The following is a 23061-nucleotide window of genomic DNA, read 5'->3' as shown; positions in this document are numbered from 1 at the left end:
AAATATAGCAATAAATGAAAAGAACATACAATAAGAATGGTGTGGTATGCTACTTAACATTTAGGGTTAAATCAAATACTATCAACAAAAACTTTAGTCATTGTAATACTTGACATATGTTCTAGTTATCTAGCAGCTTTGTTTGCGGCCATATGCGTTTGTCGACTTTTCGTATGGTGGCACAAAAAATATTAGAAAAGCTACAAGAATTATTAAAGATAGACCAAATAAAATACTATATGGTATGTCTAAACGGTATATGGTGTTATGAGGTGCTATTCGATACTATATAGGACATTTATATTTATGAAACAATATTAGGTGCTAACATAGCATGCAGCAATCTTGTGCAAACATTTATGATAACTCCTGGTCTTAATGCAATTTAATCTATTTCAAACACAACTAACATAGGAATAGGAGGAATAATCCCCAACTGCAACCGTATTTATGCAGTTGGTTAGTAACGAAAGGTTATCTGTGGTTCAACTGATACTGACATATAAAGTTGATTGAGATGAAAAATGTGCTATGGAACTACTACAGGTATAAAGTCAGTCCCAAATCTGTACAATATAATTATTGCTGACTGAGTACTGATTAGTCGACTTGGCTATTAAGCAGTTGGTCATTTAAGATATAATAATGGGTTAGTATGAACTACTTTGTCTTTATCAAAAAACTTACGAACGTATTTTCCTTTAATAAAGGGTAGACACTGCTGATGTTCTTTTAGGGTCATGGTAAGACATGAAAAAAAACATTAAAATATGACAGTGGTTACATGCTGAATATGTTACTGATGTCTGTGCTGGCTGTATATTGGCCATGAAAGTGACTAGTAGTCACCACTTGTTTTACAGTGTTTTGGTGCTATCCTAGCATTATCAAAGACCAAAATAGGGGATGCCCAATCAAAGTTTTGCAATTCACACGACTATCAATGACATGAGCTAACACAGTCATAGTTTAATTAATTTGTTTGTCTGTTCAATTCATTTGTGAAGAAGATACTAAATGAAATATTTTGCAATGCAAACTTGATTTTAGATCAACTAGTAGATTGACCTAATTTCTAAGGAATGCTTGCAAAATAAAAAACAGCTTTGCTCAGATTGCATCATTCTTACATACCTATTGCTGTTTAACTTAGCATCTATCAATTTATTAAAATGGGTGGCTTATTGTACTGACCTTTATAGTTTTTCTATCGACAGCGTGTAATCTTCAGACAGCTAGCTGATTACAGCAAAAGTTTTTCTCTATTTTTACAACAACATTTCATGATGATTAAGATGCTATAAAAAACCTAGAGGTGATGAAATCTCTTCTCGAAACTCATGGATTCTCACAAACTGTTTAAAGAATGATAACTCCCAAAAAAAGTACACTTTTGTGCATTGCTTAACAAATATGCCGGCATAATTGATGCAGACAACCAGCTCAAAAAGTGTGGACAAGGTTGGAGTGCAAGGCATTGGGTTATTATTATGATATCTACCTTAAGACATATGTCTTGCTTTTGACAGATACTTTTGAGAGCCAAATATCAACATCCATGGATAAATATGCTCTTGATTTGTGTCACTACATCTCAGCATCTTCATTGACATTGGATACATTGCTTAAACTGACAAAAAAAGAACTGGAGCTCATCAGTGATGTACACATGCACAATTTTGTAGAGAGTGGTTCAAAAGGTGGCGCATCTACATGTGGAGGAATTTGAAACGCCAAGGCCAACAACCCCTATGTCAAGGGTATGATTAAAAGAAACCAACTACCTTTGAGATGTACCTAGACATCACCAACAACTACGGATGTGGCATGTCGGAAAATCTGCTCACATGTGGTTTTGAATGAGTGGAATTGAAAGATGGGATGTTGGACCCAGAGAGCTTAAAAGATGACGAGGGATCATTGCTGAGGTGGTCATTGAATACCCAGCAAAGCTACGCGACAAGCACATCGATTATCCATTGGCACCTGAATCAATAAAACCTGAGCAGTGATCAGAGTATATGTGTGATGTGGGACAGCTTGACAAGTATGGTGTACCGTGCTATGTAAAGTCCCTAAAATGGTGCAAACCTTCGAGATAAGCGCAAGTACATTGCGCACCACAACATTGTAAAGTTTCATTTGAAAAAGGATTTGCGTGTGACCAAAGTACACGGAGTTGTCAAATTTACAAAACAGCATAGATGGAGCCATACATTCGACCAAATACCGAGCTTCGAAAAAAGGCCAAGACTGATATTGAAAAGAACTTTTTTAGGCCAATAAAAAACGTTGTATTCGGAAAATCGATGAAGAATGTTTGCAAACAGATAGATGTAGAGTTGACACCTGCAATGAATTGCAAATAAAAGCTCATAACAAACCATGAGTCAATTGTAAAAAAAAGTTTAATGATTACCTGTCAGCCATTCTCATGAGCAAATCTACAGTGAATTTAAACAAACTGATTTACGTTGGTCAGGCCATTTCACATCTGTCCAAGCTGCTCATGTATGAATTACAGTGGTGATACAAATTATGGAACCGCCTCTAATTTTCGTTACATAGCAATGAATTCTGAGTTGTGTTGGTTTTTTCTACAATCAAAATTTTACATAACTATAAAAATTTATATACCATTTGAATCGTCACAATGTTGGCTTTTTGATGAATTTGAATTAAAACCACATTGTATTTTCTATAAGAATATTATTAGAGCTTTACTGAAAGCTGTCAGAGAGTTACAGTTGTACAGATGTACATTTGTCATTTCTATTAAATGGTGTCTGACCAAAAGTAATAAAATAACATATTTCTTATCTTTGAAATTAAAGACAAGGTACAGTAGCCTTGAAAAGAGCTGTTTTAGTCCTCAAGATGATCAATTCTTGGTTGGCCAGCCTCTATTGTCAATCACTGTTCGGCAGCGCCTGGGCATGCTATCTGTCAGCGTCTGAAGCTCTTCAGGTGTCACTATTCGATGCCAGGATAGCTCCATCAATCTTTGTTTATTAGTTGGTTTGTCTACTTATGAGGTTGCCTATTCTGTTCCACAAATTCTCAATCGGGTTAAGTTCTGGGTACTGAACAGGCCAAGTCAGAGTGTTAACGTTATTGTCAGCAATCCACTTCTTTACTCTTCTGGCTGTGTTGCATGGAGCATTATCTTGCTGGAACAGCCACTTTCTATCGAACAGACTTCTAGCAGATGGTATCATCACACTTTGTAGTACTCCACAATATTTTTCTGCATCCATCATACCATCAACAAAATGTAATCTACCAGGATCAGCAGCGGAGAAATAACCCACACCATTACTGAGGTGGGATGTTTCATCAGAGGTAAAATACATTCTGGTTTAAACTCCTCACCAGGTCTCCTTCTTACATAATTGTTGCCAGAGTGATTTTGCACAGTAAATGTGCTTTCATCACTGAATAATACTGCTCTCCAGTCTTCTGGTGACCAATTCACAGGACATTTTGCCCATTGTAGACGAGCCTTTCTTTGCCAAGATAACAACAAAGGTTTTCTACGAGCTTAACAGCCTCGTAAGCCATTATCTCTCAATGATTTGCGAACAATTGATGGTGCTAACTCTGTGCCTGTTGATTCTTTCAACTCTCTGGCTAGCAGAGGACTGGTTTGATGTCTATCAGCCAAAGAAAGTCTCATTAGGCGTCTGGTCACTCAATCTGTTGTTAACTTTTTCCTTCCCCTACCAGCCCTTTCTTCAACTTGACCAGTTTCCTTTCATCTGCAGATTGTTGTAAATACACCTTTCTTAGAGCAATCTAATTTCCCTTGCAATTTCTCTCTGCGATTTCCCTTGCTGATGAAAGTGAATTATTACAGCACGCTTTTCTTTTGTGAGATGTTGAGTCATGATGATGAAGTTGTTAAAATGACTTTTACTGAGAGCAGAAGGACTTTACTGCGAGCAGAAGAACTTTTTAATACTACTTGTGTTGCGTTACGTAATGCAAAACGTCTCACTCAATGCAATTGTTGTCTTAGATGATTGTTAAACTGAGCTGATCAAAGAATTTTGAAATTTTAGACATAATTCACGAGACTACTGTTTTTGAAAAAAGTGATTAGTTATGAGACACCCTGACTAGTTGCACTTTTAACTGCACTAGTGATGGAATTATGTTTGGATGCAGAAAAAAATTAAACAGTGCAAAAGCTGATAAAATTTGCTTTCTAATGATGTATAACTTTTCATATCTGGACTGAATATAACTAATATGAGAGCCATTATAGCGCATTACGTAGTAAAACTCAAAGGCGGTTCCATAATTTGTATCACCACTGTATTTTATGATGACATACGACAGGAATACCCTGATGCTCAAACGATGTAAACTGACACATACAGCTTTGTGCTATTCATCAAGACAAAATACTTTTTTAAGGAAATGCCATTCGAAAAGTATGATATGAGCAACTACCCTAACAATCATCCATGTTGCCATAAGAGAAACAAGAAATTGCTAGGCCTTCCAAATGATGGAGATGGTAGCAAACTGATAGCAGAGTTTTCAGCTTTACGAGCCAAGTCTCATTGCGTTGCAAGGGTAGGCTGGGATCTGACAAAGTAGAAATGTGTAAAAAAAGTGTATATCTAAAAAAACTAAGCATTGAGGCATACAAACGGTGCCTGAATACCAGAGATCCAACTCGAATGCAGAAATGACAACTCTCTGATCACAACTGCATGAGATCTAGAAATGGACTTTAGAAAAATAACTCTTTCCGTCTTTGATGACAAGCGCTATTACGCGGATGCGGTAAACAGCTTTGCTCATGAGCATTGTTGAATGAAACAAGCACTTATTGTCTCAAGTTACTGAGAAAGTCCGGGGCTCTGTGAAAGAGTAGCTTTAAAGGTTTTGTATAGTAAATCGGAGAGTCAACTCAAAGTAGGAGTTGTTTGATCTCGTCAGACACCTTGTGTAAGACGAATATAAAAAGTCGACTGAAAGATACACGCTTTGAGGTAGATCCATACATAAGTATGAACTCGCCGGTTTGGGTGCAGATGGTGCAGGTTTTGGTCTTGGTGGTACAGGTTTTAGCAGTGCAACTTTGGGTTTCGGTGGTAGAGTTTTATTCCTACGCTGTCAAATGCTTGAGCTTTTTTATCGTTAAATCCATTTAAGCTTTGTCCAAAAGTGTTCAAGTTTAAGTCTGACGGTATCATTTACAAACATTTGGCTATAACTTAATTTATTTGCCCAACAGTTTTAGTAAGGGCATCTTCAATGTTTAATCTAGAATCTTGAAGAAATTGCCTTTACATGATCAAGTCATGGACCAGAACTAAAAACTCTGGTTGAGATTCGATGGAGGAACTCGCTTTTCTAGCTTGCACCTGAGCTTTCAGTAAACAGTAGACGTAAGCTCTAATACTATCATTAATTCTAACTATTCCGAGAGCGATGTGAATGACTTACTATGGTCGAGCCTTACCCTCTTGAAGTCAAACAGGTCTCGAGTTACCAAAACCATTTTATTAGCTACACTAAAATTTCACTCCGGAAACTGATATAAGTGCTCCCATGCACCTCCACTCGAATTCACATCCCTATCCGTATTGTTTTTTACAGCTTGATGGATATTTAGGATACAATTTGTGGTTCATGCCTAGATTAGCCAATTGTGTTTCTTTACAATCTAATTTACTACCACCATCTAAAAGGGTAAATTTGGGACTTCTGACAGGTTGATCAATCTCTGAAATATTTTTAGTGGTTACTCTAAATTCATTGATCATTTTGCAGTATTTGGTTTTATTGTAGGGATTTTTGTGCAGATGAAAATCTCAATTTTTGGGATTTCTAATCTCCTTTGTGACAACATATTTTTATTCTGGTACACTACGTGAAAGTTTAAAATAGTGCAAAGAGGTAGACCCTGTGTAAGCTGATCTTTACTCACACCGCACAAAGAAGTTGCGCAGTATTAGTAAAATTTATATCGCTGAAAGGAATCTAATATGGGGTCATCATACCATCAATTGACATTATCAAAGCTTTATTTTTACCTGTGCTGGTGAAATATCGACAAACTCTTTGACAAAGTTATACAATATTTTGTTATGTTCGTCTATCGCTACAACAACAGTTAAGATGTAAAGGTCCATGGGATAACTGCCAAATAGTTGTCCAGTCTTTATTAATATATGTCGAAAAATCGTCATGTCATTTATTGATTAATGATAAGTCATTTGACATTGTCATTTATTACCAAATGATATCTCTGACAATGAAAAGAATCAGTGGCATTGAGCTCGATCAGTCGGTGAATGCGACCGGTATTAGCCTCAAAACAATTACGTTATATTTATCTATTCGCACTTTGATTGAGGTGACAAGCTACACATACAACCGTCGGATGACTATTATTCAGTCGGAGGGATCACACATACGAGCAGCCCTGCTCCAAATTTCAAGGATTATTTAAGGTTCACCCAAACAATTTCAAAGGTTAGTAGGCCTACTGACACGATGATTACAGGTGGAATAGCCAAGCTGAAAGAAAATGAATGTTTATATTTGACCCTATTGTGTCTGTATTTATAAACTGATTGAATAGACACGTTTAAAAAGTTATGGAATGGTAAACGATCAAATCTCCTTTTGATTATTTCCAAACTGATGCAGAAGAGATACAACACTGATACAACTGATGCAACACCATTCCACCAACAATTAAAAATCTATGCTCATTGACGAGCTCAACAGTTTAAACGTGACAATATCGGATGAGCGAGGTAACGCTTATCTTGGCAAATTCATTGCTGAGATTGAGTCGTATAATGTATAATAAATATATGGCAGTACATCAAAATCTGTGAATGTGCATCAAATCATGCTAAGGCGGGTAAGTGATCCTGATAGAAATTATTGTATCAGCTTGTTATTCCTCGAGGTGGAAATATTAAGGGTTGACTTGCAACAAAATTCACATTACAGTTATTGCGAATCATAAGATTTACCATGTCTTACTCTGCTGTGTTGTAGGTGCAAATTATATGGGAATGTGGTTAAAAGCTCTTAAAAGCACAAAACGAACATTTATTTGCAGCCACACGAGACCGCCATAGTTTGGACTCGCTTTCCAAAACGGTTCAAATGAGTCGTAGTTGTTACATGATGGTTCCTGTTTACAATTTCATGCAACCTCATTCGTCGAAATATTTTCACAAATACATTTCACACATTCAATAAAACTATGTCAATGGTTGTTACGCGTCTATTTTATTGTCATTGTAATGCTGTCACTTTTAGCACTGATATCTTATAACTAGGGCAAACTTTTTATTGTCCTCAAAATCGGAAAAATTGACTTTAGGCTATTGTTTTAGGAAATTGGCTTTATTGACTTTAAATTTAAAATGCATAATTTTTAATTAATTAACAAATCGAGCTGTCGAAATGTAGTTTGAAAACATAACATTAATACATGTAGCTACATATTGGATGCATTGTAATATACTGCCAAGTAATTAGAAATGTTTTCTGGTTTGAACCTTCTCTCTTTGGCCAGAAGCTTTCCTAGCATGGAAAAGCTCCTTTCTACAGATGCGGGAGGGTTGACAGTTTTGCAACAGGCTGTATAGTAACAGAGATATATCTTCCCTTGACATAGCCATTATGCTGAAAATGTCATTTTCTTTCCCGCCAAATTTCCATTAGGAAAAGGGAATACCCAATTACCTTAGTAAGAAAAATTTCTGAATTGCCAGTGTTCATAAGGAGTAAAAATTGACTCGAAGAAAATACAAATTGAACTAAAAGATAAAAATTGGCAATTTATTGACCTTATTACTTGACAATTAATGTACCTACAGTGCTCATACATGGTATTTTTGCGTTTTAGAGTGATCCAAGCATGTAAAAAAATTGACTTTCTTGATAAAAGTTGGTCTTACTTATAACTTACCGTAATGAAGTCTTTAAAACTTTTGAAACTTAGTTCGAAGGATTACATTTTATTGTCTGATAATCATGACCAGCCTGTTGGTCACTTGCAATAATCGAAAAATGCTGCAGAACTTATTTGCGAAGTTTTGGGTCACATGATCAGATTACGACTAGACAATTAGATAATTCTGAAACAAAAATGTGAAGTAAGGAGCATCCATATTTGATACGCGGGTCTTCGGTAAAACCTGAAATGTTTGTCAAAAACTAGTGCTATGATAAGTTTTATATTGTGCTTTTTATTGGCCTTTCAATTCACGTGAGAACATCACATGGCAAATCAATAACCTAATTGTAATGAATGCGTCAGAAAAATAAAGATATTCCAATCCTCTGTGGCTTTTCGTTTTTGAGCTTTTCAGATCTTGTAATCTCATTTTCTACATATTTAGCACCTACAACACAACAGAGTAAGACATGGTAAATCTTTTGATACCAAGTAACTGTAATGTGAATTTTGTTGCAAGTCAACTTTTAAATATATATACTATTCTTTACTGGCCGTACTCATTCGTAGTGGGGCTGGATGTACAATTTTTTAATGATGAATCCAAGATTTTCACAAAGTCCAGAGTGTAAACTAACAAACTACATGGGAACAATTTTCAGGCTGAGAGAATTGTAACATGTATCGTATTCAGTGTTGATATAAAAGAGCGTATAGTATTTTATGAAATATAATAAAGTGCTAGTACTGCGACTATGGTAGTAGGAGCCGTCGTAAACCCTTTAGCGCTTGCTGGTGGAAACATCTTTTTTCAAAGAGAGATAAAAATGGAGCTCGAGAAGAAACAAAGAAACGTAATGCAACGCTAGAAAAGCTTAACGCTGAACAAGCGGACTAAAACATCAAACGAGCCAAAAATCAAGATTCGCTCAACAAGCAAAATGCTTTAAAACTGGAAACTACCGATGAAATATACCCGATAAATTTGGCCCTGGATACTTATGAAATGCTTTTTGGTAAAAAGCCTACACCACCAACAATTTTTGTAACAATCTTTGTAAAATTCTTTGCAGCAATCTTTGCGCTAATGCAAAAATCTGGCTAAAAATATTTTATGGTGTCATGAGAGATTTATCTATGCTTATCTATTTCATACCCTGTCAAACTTAATGCTGCCTTGATTAATATCCACAAGTAGTTTTTGAGATATTCCACGGTGTTTTCCATCATGTACCAAAATGCTTGTACAGCGCCGGAAGTGTTTAGATATCTGTCAAAAAACTACATGGTCAAGTCTTTCAAGTTTTTTTAGATAATTTTGCAAGTATCACTTTCGATAATATGTTTGAGATTGGTAGATTAAGGAACAAGATTTTTTGTTGCATCAATTTCCAAGACATTTGCTACCGCTTCGAATGTGGCCGGTAAAATTTCTCCAGCGGTTATTCCACCACTAATGCCTAAAATTAGGTAGCAATTCTTTAGCATCTTTGCCGTATTATTTGCAAGGTCTCTTTTTAAATCACTTTTTAAGCCATTTTGTGCATCTGTCACATGAGAAAAATAAGAATAATTATAAAATGTAGTAAATAATATAATATAATATATTTAAATTATATAAATATATTTATTTTGTTGATATAATGTATTTCCAAATTACTCGTAGTGTGGTGCAAAGCTACAGCTTTTTCACCGGAGAAAAAATAATAATATTTTATAAATATGTATAATATACATATTTATAAAATATTATTAATTATTAAATAATTATATTATATTTATTTAAAGTAAATGAAAGTCTCAAAATTTAATGAAATGTAACTTATAAATGCATTCGTGTTTTTGTATGGTTCTATATAATGTTGTGTAAGGTAGCACTCCTGACTGATTTTCTCACGTAACAAATAAATTTTTCAAACTGGCAAAATGGCTCTTCCTGCCAGGCAAAAAAATGTTCTCTATATCAATCAACTGTCAAATCAATCCTGCGAGTTTGTGTATGATCTAATACCGTATTTGCAATTCTGACACAAGCTGTCTTCTCTTGAATATTTTATACTCATCTGCCAGCTCTGTAGTTGTCTTTCCTCACTTGGGCACCAATATATGTGTTACCTACTTACTATACTTACTATACTTACTTACTACTGTTATAAGTGTTACCTACTGTTGTTTTATCAGTATATAGCCTCTCTCGGGCGTCAATTTCAAATGGTGGTTGCAAACTCAAATATTGTTGTCGTATCAATAATAGATTGGCCTATCTCAGGCTTCGATATAAAGTATATTCATCAATAACAAGCCTCACTTGGGCATAAAACAAATGAAGAAAATCGTTTAAATAATTCGTAATATAATAAATGTATATCTCGTCAAAATGAGCAATGAAAGAGTTTCCTCAGAAACGTACAAGTATTATCGTATATTCGGCCAAATGGCTTTATCTCCTCGAGGTAAAACAGTAGTAAAAAAGGGTATACGATTTCACCCATTTGGCCTCCCTGGCCTGCTCTCCCTGGCCTGTCCTGGCCTATCCTCTCTCTCTCCCCTCTCACTCTCTGGTTTAATCACTCTCAGAGTCTCCTTATATACAAGCCGTCTGAGAATAACAACTTTTAGTTGGCTTCTGTTCAACATTTTGCAAACTTTGTGCAATTGTTGACTAAGCATATCGCAATGGATTAGCTGTGGTGGAGCGTCTGACCTCATCTTTCAGGGAAACCCATGATGTTTGAAAAACTTAGCCAATTTTCTGAGTGTGGAATTTATAAAAGTGTATCTATCTCTTTTGTTTTTAGCTTCAGATATCTAGAAAAATTCTGGAGTATGTATTTTGCTCCATTCTTTTTATTACTATAAATTTCACATTTAAAAAAAAAATTATTTTAGCGGTGAAAATTAGTAAAGCTTTTTTTTTGAGGCTCTGCTTACTGCTAGAAGCCAGCTCCTTGGGAAATTCCATGATTATATAGACTCCCATGGATATATAGTTGAAAGGACTGTTTTTCATGAGTTTGATAGTTACTGAGGACTGCTTTGACGTTGCTTATGTATAATAAAACGAAAATTAGCATAAAACATTAAGTTTAAAACATAAAAAAACATAAAATACAAAGATTAAAGTGTAAGCTCAAGCCATGAAGTTATTGTTTATGTAACGTACTCAATATTTTTATTGTAGCTCGGGGATGTACGCATGGAGGCTTTCTTCTACTCTGTTGGCTCTCTATAGGACTGGATGGCTTCTCAGGTCTCACGTCTCTATTTCCGATGTTTATGCAATATTTTGATGAGCTGTGTTGAAACTGAATAGGCATATAAATAAATGTATATGTTATGGTGAGATAAAGTGGTTTGTGGTTTTCCCGTCCAGCTAGCATCTGACATTTTGGGGAGGTCTGTTTATTGCGATAAAATGAATAGGTGATTAAATTTCCTTTCTGTGTGTATTGTTGTCTTCATAGGTCATAGCAGTTGATGGTTTCGTTGGCAAAATAGGTTCTCCCGGTTTTTATTCCAGAACTGACATCTGAAAAATTTACTCCTGCATATATTTTGACAATTCATCAGCGGACATATACACTATGTTGACGATGACATGCAGATCTAGCCATAATCCATAAATCTAGAATTGTTTGTCCAAGTCCATATCATCTGTTGGTAATTGCTTCTCTTATCATCTTTCATTTGATCTTATTGTTAACAATTATGTCAGTAGTGTATTGCTTCAGTCTTTTGTCATTCATCTGTTTTCTTCATGTTCCAATCAGCCTTCTTTTGTAGATGAAATTGTTGAACCAACAGAATGGCAGTCAAATCCGGTAACATAAATCAGGAGCTAGCAAACGCTCTATTGTAGTTACCCTCCATGTTCATCAAGTTCTAATAATCACATGGTCCTTGTTTCTTAGGTCTTCAGAAAAGTAAATGAGAAGGGATCGTTTCAATGGTTCTCTATATAACTACAAAAAAACTAAACAAACAACAAAAGTAAAAACAATCAATTGCAATTATATGTATACACCAAACTTTTATACACATATATAAGCTAAACTTTATAGTTACGCAACATATAAGTATATTTTGTAAGTTCGTTGAAAATAAAAGATAAAAAAAAATTGTTAATCCGAAACACAATTCATTAGCAGGCTTCATGGTTCGTAAGTCATAAATATATAATAATAAAATAGTATGTTTAAGTCGGTCTTATTGCCTAAGTCAATTTGGTGTTGTACAGTCGATACAAGATATAGTATCATGTCTATTGCTAACGAGTAGTAACAAGGCTACGAATAAGTATAGATGGATATTTACATATATAGTAGTCAGCTGCTACGTCTTTATTCCTCGTCTTTGTAATAGATATAAATAGTCAGGCATCATATCCTGTTTCGCTCTACTTCTCAGTTTGTATATGCCGTAATCATCTCTCTCATATGTATCTGCATCCTGCTTCTGTCCGAAGTGGTATCCATCATATTCTGATAGTGAGTAAGGGGGTAGTAATCTGGTTCACCGTCATTATTAGCAAAAGTTTCAGTGATTTTAAACAAATCTTTGTTGTATAGTCATGGATTGTCGTAGCAAGTCAAGTTATCATTCGGTGTAGGCCAGCACTGTTTGTCCCAGTCCTCTAGTCGTCACATTCGTCACAATTACAGCTATAATCTGTAGAGGTCATTTCATCTGCAAGTTTGTTGAAGTTTTTGTCGCTAGGAAAATCTTTACACGTCGGTGTGAACTCTTCTCTATCTAGCCTTAATCGTTGATTGGGTACTTGTTATGGCTCTGCTTACGGATCGTTACATGGAGCTATGCCTGCAATTCCGTTACTCAATGTCACAATTATATATGGATTACTATAATGGCTTGTCAGAGCTGCGTTGCTATTCCTCGCAAGTTTTGATCTAAATAGATAGCAACGACCTCCAATTCTGAATCGTATGTCTCTGTCTTTTCTATCATAAAATTGCTTGTACTGTATAGTCATTTTACGTGTGTCATGTGCTCTGGCTAGTGCTTTGTCGATTATTTTCATTAACTCTTCTTCATAGTGGTCCATTGTAGCTGTTGGTGTGTTCAGGCTATTTGTGTTGACGCCTAAGTCACTTTTATTTCCGCTCTGCATGGTTTTTATTTTATCATAGTTCGAGTTTGCTTCATCGTTTGTAACCCATTCTACCATTTGTGTTAGCTCCTGGTCTTCTTTGCGTGTAGTTTGTTTGGGTTATTCATGTCCTCGTTTGGTTCAGCGGGTTTATTTTGTACTCTCTTCAATATATCTGGTAAATCCTTGATATTAGTTTCTCTTTCTTGCATGTCTTTCATATCTGTGAATGTGTCGTTTTCTTGTCCTAGGCTATCTTGCAGCACTTTTGCGTCTGTGTCCGTGGAGGGTTATTTTCCAAGAGTTAAGTGTTGTGTTTTCCTGTATTAATTGTGTTCATTCCATCTAGAGCAGTTGCTCGTAGTGTATTGATAAATCCTATTTCTTCTATAAATTATATTTCTGTGCCTCGGGATAGTTTCTAATGCATGTCTGGAATCTTGAAACTTGATTTTCCTGTCCTTTTGTGAATGTGGTTGTCTCCTTATTTCATTGCACTGATAGTTTTGACATCCAGTGACTCCATAATTTCTGCTTGGTGGTTTGTCGTAAGTGGTAAACTCATGTTCCTCATGTCGTTGATTATAATTTTGTGTAGCTTGCATTCTATCCTGTCGCCATAGTCTGTTTCTCCTTCTGTTGTAATTGTTGTTGTTGTGGTATTTGTGGTCGTTTCAGTCCCAGTTTGGTCTTCTATTGTAGTTGTATGAATTATTGTTGAAATTTCTGCGGTGAGTTTGTGCTGATCTCCAATTGTCACTGTTGTTGCATAGGAGTTGTCTATCCCTGTCAGAATTTTGTCTCCAGTTTGATTGAGGATTGTTATAATTTCTACTGTATACATTCGGTTGGTGTCCTTGGTAATTCCGTCTCTTGTAGTCATTACCTCTTTCTCTGTTCATGTTAAGCAGCTCAGCTTGCCTCATTTCCAAGTTATTCAGGCATCTCTTCATTGCTTCAAGCTCTTCTTTTTTGTCCTTGCTAATTGTACTCACTGTGTCTTGCATGCTGTCCTTCAGTAATATCAGAATTTTTCAGTGCAAGGTAAACCTTGCAAAAATGAAGCTAGAATAGTTTGATCTAGGGCATCTTTGGCCATAGTAAGAAAGAGTCTCCTGGCTATTGATGTAATGCTCTCATAAAACTTTCCAACGCTTTCTGATTCTTGCTTAGTTCTCGTCTTCAGGTCAACTGATGTGGCCACTCCATCCGCTGCATTGAATTCCTCTCCTAGTAGTTTTATGCATTTGTTGTAGTCGTCTCCTAGATCTGGCTAAATACGTGACCAATTGCAGTAAGTGACCAATTATAATATGTGACCAGTTATAATATGTGACCGTTTATAATATGTGACCAATTATAATATGTGACTAAATAAAATGACTGATCAACCATAATCTGTTATCAAGTATAATTGATTCTTGCCAATAGCAATGGCAGGTAGCAACTTTAACTGCTGTCATAGACTATTTTCCAATCGGTGTCAGCTAAATGTATAATAATTGCTTTAATATTTATTGATTAATTCAATAAAACTCAGAGATGCAAACCAGTGAGCCAAACATGCAATCATTGGCACTTTGTAAAGGGTCATAGTGTAGACTAAATAGTTCACTAGATAATGTAATGTCAAGCTGTGCATAGAGAATATTTAGTTAAAATGATACTTAAAGATTTATAAGTTCTAAAATCTTTAAAACGATTATGAAGAGACTTCCTTGATTGCAGTTTTAGTGGTGATAAGCATGCCTTATTTCTTTGGAAATTCATATATGCTGACATAAAACTAGGAGAGTTGTTTTGGCTGATACTGAAGATGACAGCTCATCTGTCGTGAGTAATTAGGAGAGAGTCAATGAACAAATGACCTTGACATACACAGTGTAATTCTAGATTGAAATCTCAAAAGTGCATAATGACAAGTGATTTGTGTGTTCACGTGGTTAAGAAAAGAGCGATTATTTTTACTAAAAGTTTGCGAAGTGATGTTTATCTGTTGGATGCATGAGCCATAACTAAGTAAACTTTTTTCAAAAGATAATTTACAATAGTTGTCTCATTTGGTTACTTTAGTAGATGGTAAAAAGGTAAATAATTACCAACAAGAAATGAAAACTTTTGATTGCTATGAACGTAACTTTGCTGGAGTGCACAAATTTTTTATGAATTGGTGAATTGGCCAACCGGGGTACTAGTATGTAAAACATATCTTGTTAACCTTTCAAACAAAATAATATAGAGACAAAGTGGACAGCCCAAAGATTTTTAGAGTTTTACTGTAAATTAAGACAAATCTTCCCATACACAACTAAAACACATTTAATTATTACACACAAAAAATGTTGAATATGTACTAGTTTTTGACTTTGACTACTGTCATTATCTTGTATTTATATATAGCTGTTGTCATACTCTTTGTTCATATTGACTTACTCACCTGTTATGTAATTGTTATGTAATATTCCTTTTACTCTCTTGTCTCACTTATGTAGTAAGCCAGTTGCTGTTTAGCTTTCAAATATACAAGACTAACAGGTTATGGGCCCAGGCAGGCAAACAAAAAAGCTGTACATGAGTTTGATACCAGAAAAAGGGTGATCGGCTATTATACTGACTGACCAACGACTGGTGAACCAGGAGTTAAACAATTGATACCATGAACAGTGAAACAAGCACTACTGAACCAGAACATAGATTCTACCTTTCATTCTACAATGGATAGTGATAAATGGACAATAGATAAGTTGGACAGTCAGAACTATCAGACATGGAAGTTTCAGATGAAACACATTTTGCTGCTAAAGGATTTATACGATATCGTGGATGGTACTGAGAAAGCACCAGAAGGTTCAGCTGATCAAGCGCTGAAAACTGCTTTTAAATCCAGGTATCGTAAGGCTTTCTCAGTAATTGCTCTATCTGTTAGTACTGAACTTCTCTACCTAATAACAGATACAGAAGCACCTGATGTAGCATGGAAGCGGCTGCAAAACCATTTTGAACGTAAAAATGACAATGGCTGTGTAGGCAATGAATTTACATTTATCACTCATCATAGCAATACATCCTCATTGCACTGTAGCTCATCCTGGCTAATTGACTCGGGAGCATCGTGTCATATGACACCTAACAGGGAAAGTTTTAATAGCTACAAGAAGCTAGAACAAATAGCAATGGTCAGCCTAGGTGATGGTCGAACAGTTGAAGCTGTGGGAGTTGGTGTTGTAAAAGTGATGCTAAAGCTCAATCGTAGAGTTCAATGTGCATCTGCATTTTACAATGTACTTCATGTCCCTCAGCTAACAAGCAGTTTATTTTCAGTTCGAGCTGCCACTCAGAAAGGCTACATTGTTCAGTTCGGCCATACTCGATGTTGGATTAAGGATGCTAGTGGTCGAGTTAGGGCCATGGGATCACTAGCTAATAAGCTGTTCAGTCTAGACTGTGTACAAACTGAAACTCAATATGCAAACACTGCTAGCGCAGAGATTTGGCATCAACGTCTAGTACATGTAAATAGCACTACTCTGAGAAAACATAGTAAAGGAAATATAGTCTGTGCTACAAGCTTATCTGCAATAGATATTTCTTTTTGTGAAGGCTGTGCTGAAGGAAAGATGACTTGTAAACCCTTCAAACCTGTGGGAGATATCAAGGCTACCCAGAAGCTGGAACTATTGCATTCTGACGTTTGTACAATGGAAACAGAATCAATTGGAGGTAGCAAATACTTTGTTACCTTTATAGACAATTTTTCTAGATGCTGTGCTGTGTATTTTCTTAGAAACAAATCTGAGGTACCTGAGAAGTTCAAAGAGTTTGAAGCACATACAACCGACCAATCTGGAAAAACCATTAAAACACTGAGATCAGATAGAGGTGGTGAATACTTGTCTCAAGAATTTACCGACTACTTGAAATCTAAAGGTATTCCTCATGAACTCACATCAGCTTACTCACCGGAACAAAATGGTGTTGCTGAGCGAATGAATAGAACTCTGTGTGAAGCAGCACGTTCAATGTTGTGCCATACTAAATTGTCAAAGCAATACTGGGCTGAGGCCATTTCTACTGCTGCCTACGTTAGAAATCAGCTTCCTACTTCCTCACACAAGAATGATCTCACACCGTATGAGAAGTGGTATGAACGCAAACCCAACATAGACAATCTAAGGGTGTTTGGATGTATTGCTTATGCTCATGTTCCAGATCAACTGCGACAGAAACTTGACAAGAAGTGCCAGAAGCTAAGGTTTATAGGATACAGCAAACAGTCAAAGGCATACCGCCTGCTTGATGAATCGACTGGTAAAGTCACTACTAGGCGAGACGTGGTATTTGATGAAACAAACTTTACAAATACCGTTAAACCATCATGTGACCAATATACAAAGCAGAAATCTATTCTTGTTGAACATTCAGTAAATGAACAGACAACTCCAAACCTATCTGGACAATGCACTGGTGAAGGGCAACAGCGACGCATATCTGCTCGCGAACATAGACCTCCGGTTCACTATGGAATTGATGAGTATGTAAGCCAGGCTCAACACGTCGCTCATCAAGCTGGTCACATAATTGAACCAGAGACATTCTCAGAGGCAAAACAAAGCTCTCAACATAAGGAATGGATAGAAGCTGCTAGGTGTGAGTATCAGTCACTGATAGATAATAATACCTAGAATCTTACAGAGTTACCTCAAGGACGTAGTGCTGTTGGATGCAAGTGGGTGTTTAAAGCTAAACATCGAGGTGACGGAACTGTAGAGCAATTCAAAGGTCGTCTAGTGGCTAAGGGTTATTCACAGCAGCATGAAATAGACTATCATGAGACATTCTCACCTGTTGTTGGTTTTGCAACAATTCGTACGCTACTGGCACATGGTCTTAGTCGCAACATGTACATTCATCAAATGGACGTTGTAACTGCTTTTTTGAATGGCAGACTTGATGAAGAAGTCTACATGTCTCAACCAAAAGGTTTTATTAAACCTGGATCTGAACATCTTGTGTGTAAACTCAACAAGTCTATTTATGGACTGAAGCAATTCCCTAGATGCTGGAATCTTGCTCTAGATAGTTTTCTGAAGTCTATAGATTTTTGTCAGTCCACTACTGACCCATGTGTTTATGTTAGGGATAGCAATTCAGGCATCAAAACTATAATGGCTGTATACGTTGACGATCTCATTATAATGAGTGATGACGATGCATCATTAATGCAAGTGAAGCATGCTCTCTCAAATCAGTTTAAAATGAAAGACTTAGGACCCCTGCACTATTGCTTGGGAGTTAAAAATGTAGTTGCGTCAAAAATGAAATTAGGACCCATAAAAGGCTAAAACATCAGCTACAATTTGATGCTATTTTTGTCTTTGTAGACCAACCCTGTCCAGAGATATATGCGTTTGAATGAGGCCCTCTTTTAAAAAGCTCACGTTCCAGCAGGTGCCTATTTCGTGACGCCACAAGCAAGGTATCTGAAACGAAACCACGAGCAATAAATATGAGGTCGATTCGTTAGCCAATCATGCGTGCGAAATTTTTATATAGGCCGTAATAAATGTTATCACTCGTAAAACGCGTTGTCTGTGATCTCGAAGATTCTCCTAATTAGAGAATTCATTCTCATCGTTACTGATTCAACGCGTTTCAACAATTATACAATATTACTAAGTTATACATAGTTTTAAAATGGCTTCAAGTTCGAGCGACCGCTACTCAGAGTTATCTGAGCAACTTTTAGTAAAAGATTAGAGTAGACAGCCTATGGCCAAAGCTGACAGGCGTCAGCAGCGATTTGCTGCAGAAGAAGACAGAATGGAGGTAAATTAACTTAGTCTTCTATACTTTAGTAAATGTAATATTTTTTATAGTCATAAATACATATACTAATTAATAAAATGATAATTCTTTGCTATCTTCAATCATCGTTTCATAGCTTATCTGCCGTTTTACCTAGCTATAATATTTTTTTCGAATTTTCTTTGGTAAATTAGAGTCATGATTACAAATTATTTTCACTCGTAGGAAGTGGGTAAAATCGATTGATCATTGCAAATCTTTAATTTCCAGAACCAAAGCTTCGAATCGTTGGCTTGGCGTACTTGTGCCTTTATTAAATGTTTATTCGTTTTTAAAATTACACTCGCAATCTATTTAACTCCCAATTTGGAAGCTGTCAATAGATACGCTTTAGAATGACATATCTATGAATGACATATTTATTGCATCTACTTTGTTGACATTTACTTGTTTTACTGATTACAGAATGTTTATGTCGTCCCACCAGCCGAAGAAGCTTTGTCAGTGTGGAAACTGCCATAAAGGAGAAAGCGAGACTTGAATGGGTGCTGGATGATGTTTTGTTTGAGTTTGTTGCAGTAGATGAATTTGTCTTATTGTATCAGCTAATACTATGTGAGTGGCCACGACTTGATGAATATTTTTAATAAAAGCTTTATGCCGAGATGAAAATATTTTAGCTTGTAAAAATTATATAATAAAATAATATTGTTGAAGATAATGCAAAACATGATTTGCAGAATATTGTAGTGAATCGGATATGGTATATGGGTGTCCGCAGAACTGGAGAATGTGAGTTCAAATCCAGTTTGCAGCAGACTTCTCATCCTTAAAACTCTATCCCTGTCTATATTCTTTTCAAAGAGGTGGCTTGCTTATTTCAATTATTTAGTATTCGGTAAGAATACTAGTAAGAAACTAGTACGTAGGCAATAGGCAATAGGTAATAGGCGACATAATGTGGGCGGGGCTTATGAGAGGCTGTAAATCGTTTGTATGGGTAGCTGCAGAACTGTGCTGATACAAAGACCGCGTTCTACATAAAGTGACTTGACAGAATTACCATAGACCAGTAGAATTGGTAGTCGGTACCCAAATGTTTACACAACATTTGGAGAAAGTGAGTAGAACAAATTTTCAATTTTTGTTATTTGAGGCCTTTTAAACATTCATAATAATGCATCTGTAGCAGGATTTAAAATTTTATTCTAGCCAACATGAGCAAATACAAAATAAGATATATGCCTATAGAGCCGCGTAAGACTAGACTTTTATCGCAAATAGCCGATGTGAATTCGAGAGATAGAGACAGGTTGCCAATTGCGTGACATCATTTTTGGCGAGGCTGGGCACGTTTTTGTGGCCTGAGCGTTTTTACGGCGATCAGATTTTTTCGGTTTTAATCTTCAAATATCTTGGCAATGCGATCGCGTAACACAACAAACAACATATCAACTGATAGAGAAAAAAAATGCTTTATTTTAAGATCAACTTAAATTTTGACGCAACTACATCTTTAATATTGATCAACACGAATCTTCAATATTTCTAGATCAACAGTACTATCTCCAGCAAGTCATCAATCGCTTTGGTTTGCAAGACTCAAACCCGGTATCCACACCTGCAGACATAAATGTTAAACTCATAAAAAATGATGGAATCAGTAAGCCTGTAGATTCAGAAAAGTATCAAGCAATGGTTAGTTCACTTTTATATGCTTCAGTTGCAACACGTCCAGATATAGCACAAGCAGTAAGTGAAGTGTCAAAGTACAACTCATGTCCAACAGAAGCTCATCTTACTGCTGTAAAGCGAGTCATACGCTATATCAAAGGAACACTGACAACTAAACTTTGCTACAACAAGTCAGATGAAGCTAAAGTCATCGGTTATTCCGATGCAAACTGGGCTGGAGACTTAGATAATCGATGTTCTACTTCAGGTAATGTGTTTCTAATGTCAGGTGGAGCTGTAAGCTGGCAAAGCAAACGTCAAAATACTGTAGCCGTCTCAACGGCAGAAGCTGAATACGTCTTGTTATTTCATGCAACACAAGAAGCAATGTGGTTACATAAGTTACTCAATGACATTGATGGCAAGGATGCTCATATGCTTACAACATGCATGGTTGACAATCAAGCAGCAATCGCTATAGCTAAGAACACCGCAACAAAATCCCGAACAATACACATTGACATCAAATATCACTTTCTGAGAGAAGCTGTTGCAAATGGACACATTCTTATTAAATACTGTCTATCCGCTGATATGACTGCCGATATCTTAACTAAACCCCTATGCAGAGACCGCTTTGTAGTACATCGGCAGAACATGGGGCTAACAGATTAATAAGTGTGCATGTCCAAACTATGTGGGAGTGTTGAATATTTACTAGTTTTTGACTTTGACTACCGTCATTATCTTGTATTTATATATAGCTGTTGTCATACTCTTTGTTCATATTGACTTACTCACCTGTTATGTAATTGTTACGTAATATTCCTTTTACTCTCTTGTCTCACTTATGTAGTAAGTCAGTTGCTGTTTAGCTTTCAAATATACAAGACTAACAAAAAATTCCGCTATAACCTTAACATTGATGTTTAGCTGAAAAATATTTAACCGCCACATTTGCAAAGTCAAATTCATCACAAATTTTAACAAAACTAAGCAAACATTTAATTAAAGATAATGAAATAAACTGAATAAAAGAAGCTGTAATCCATATTGGTTAAACTTTGAACTGGAAACCAACCAAAATATGTTTGGGTGGTAAATACTGTATGCTAATAAGACTGCCTGATGCACAATCAATTATAATGATGGCTTATTTAACACAACTCACTTAACAAAACAGTTCCATAAGCTAGTTACGCATTAGCCTGTTTCTGTTAGAGACTCAATAGACTCAATAGACATCTGGTAATTGTTATGCTTGGTATCGATCAACTTCTCATCTTTTTGGTCATATGAGTGATAATCTCATTAGTTAAGTTGAGTTGGCTCACTAAACTTGAATAAGTATATCAATAACAAAACGAGCAAAAATATTGTTTATACACATTTACGGTTACATGTACATTGTACAGCCACCCATACTTTGTATAGCTATTAATGCCAAAATGTAAAAACTGTATCTTGCTTGCTGGTGAATGCGTTTTTCATGCTTAAGAATCAAATTTTTTTAAGCAGCACATAGAAAAAAAGTTATGTAGAAATGATACGACAGCTTGAAAATTGTTTCGCATTTTGAGAATTACAATCGATTTGCAAAATAATTTGTTTTGTATAAAAGTAATAATTAAAAATGATTGTCAGAATGATATGCAGGTTAAATCTCATCAGCGGAATGTTTTGCCACAAACTACAACACAAGAATGGATCACCCTGTCAGATAAGCCAGTTCAATAACAGGAGCAACATGTACATAATGTACTCATTATGTACACTTTCGTGTACATAAATAAAGAGTACACAAAAATCTGCCAACCACTATAACTGTGTTAGCTACACAATATGTTTCATTAGTTGAGAAATGCATATAATAGCAAAGCTGCAGTCAGAATTCTCAAAATAGTGTGTAACATTAAACCATTATTTAGTACAAAAAGTACAAAATATCAAACTCCTTTAGAAATGCTAAAGAGTAATTTAACAATTATTTGCTAGTTTTGAGAAGTTAGTTTGAAGAATATTAGCATAAAATATGTTGAGCAAAAGGCCAGAGTTATTACAAGTAATTTCAAATTTAATTATTGTTGATTTGACCAAAACGCAGATTCATGTCAATTTTAAACAGCAAAAAAAGACTAGCTTCATTGGCGAGGCTGTCAATAGTTTAGAGCAAGAATGCTTGTAAAATAAGTCTAACTGGAGACCAGCTGTATGCCAAGTGTATATATAGTGTATACCTGGTGTATTATAACTGGAGTATAGTTTCTCCACCAGCTGAGAATATCAATAGTCAAAAGAGAGGTGACTATAACACTATGTAAACATGAACAAACAATATATTTTGTATTTAAAATTCTTAAGAAAAATTCTTAGCCAAAGCTAGATGACCTCCAAACAAATATGCTCAAAACATATTGTATTAGTTTGTGTTCTGTGCATAATTATTCTTGACAACGTGGATTTTTGTGTGATTTCCCTTAATAAAGCAAGAAGTAGCTATACTAAATCACATTCTAACATGAATTGATTGTTATCT

The 23061-nt window shown here is 35.7% G+C and overlaps 1 protein-coding gene across 1 annotated transcript in view; it reads right to left on the bottom strand.

Moving 5' to 3' along the window:
* Positions 1-23061, bottom strand: part of LOC137397006 (transcription intermediary factor 1-beta-like) — a 238014-nt gene that overhangs the window by 141813 nt on the left and 73140 nt on the right. The window lies entirely within an intron of this gene.

The sequence above is a fragment of the Watersipora subatra genome, chromosome 5, assembly GCF_963576615.1.
Source record: "Watersipora subatra chromosome 5, tzWatSuba1.1, whole genome shotgun sequence".
Classification (NCBI taxonomy): domain Eukaryota; kingdom Metazoa; phylum Bryozoa; class Gymnolaemata; order Cheilostomatida; family Watersiporidae; genus Watersipora; species Watersipora subatra.
This window is presented reverse-complemented; position numbering and strand designations above follow the sequence as displayed.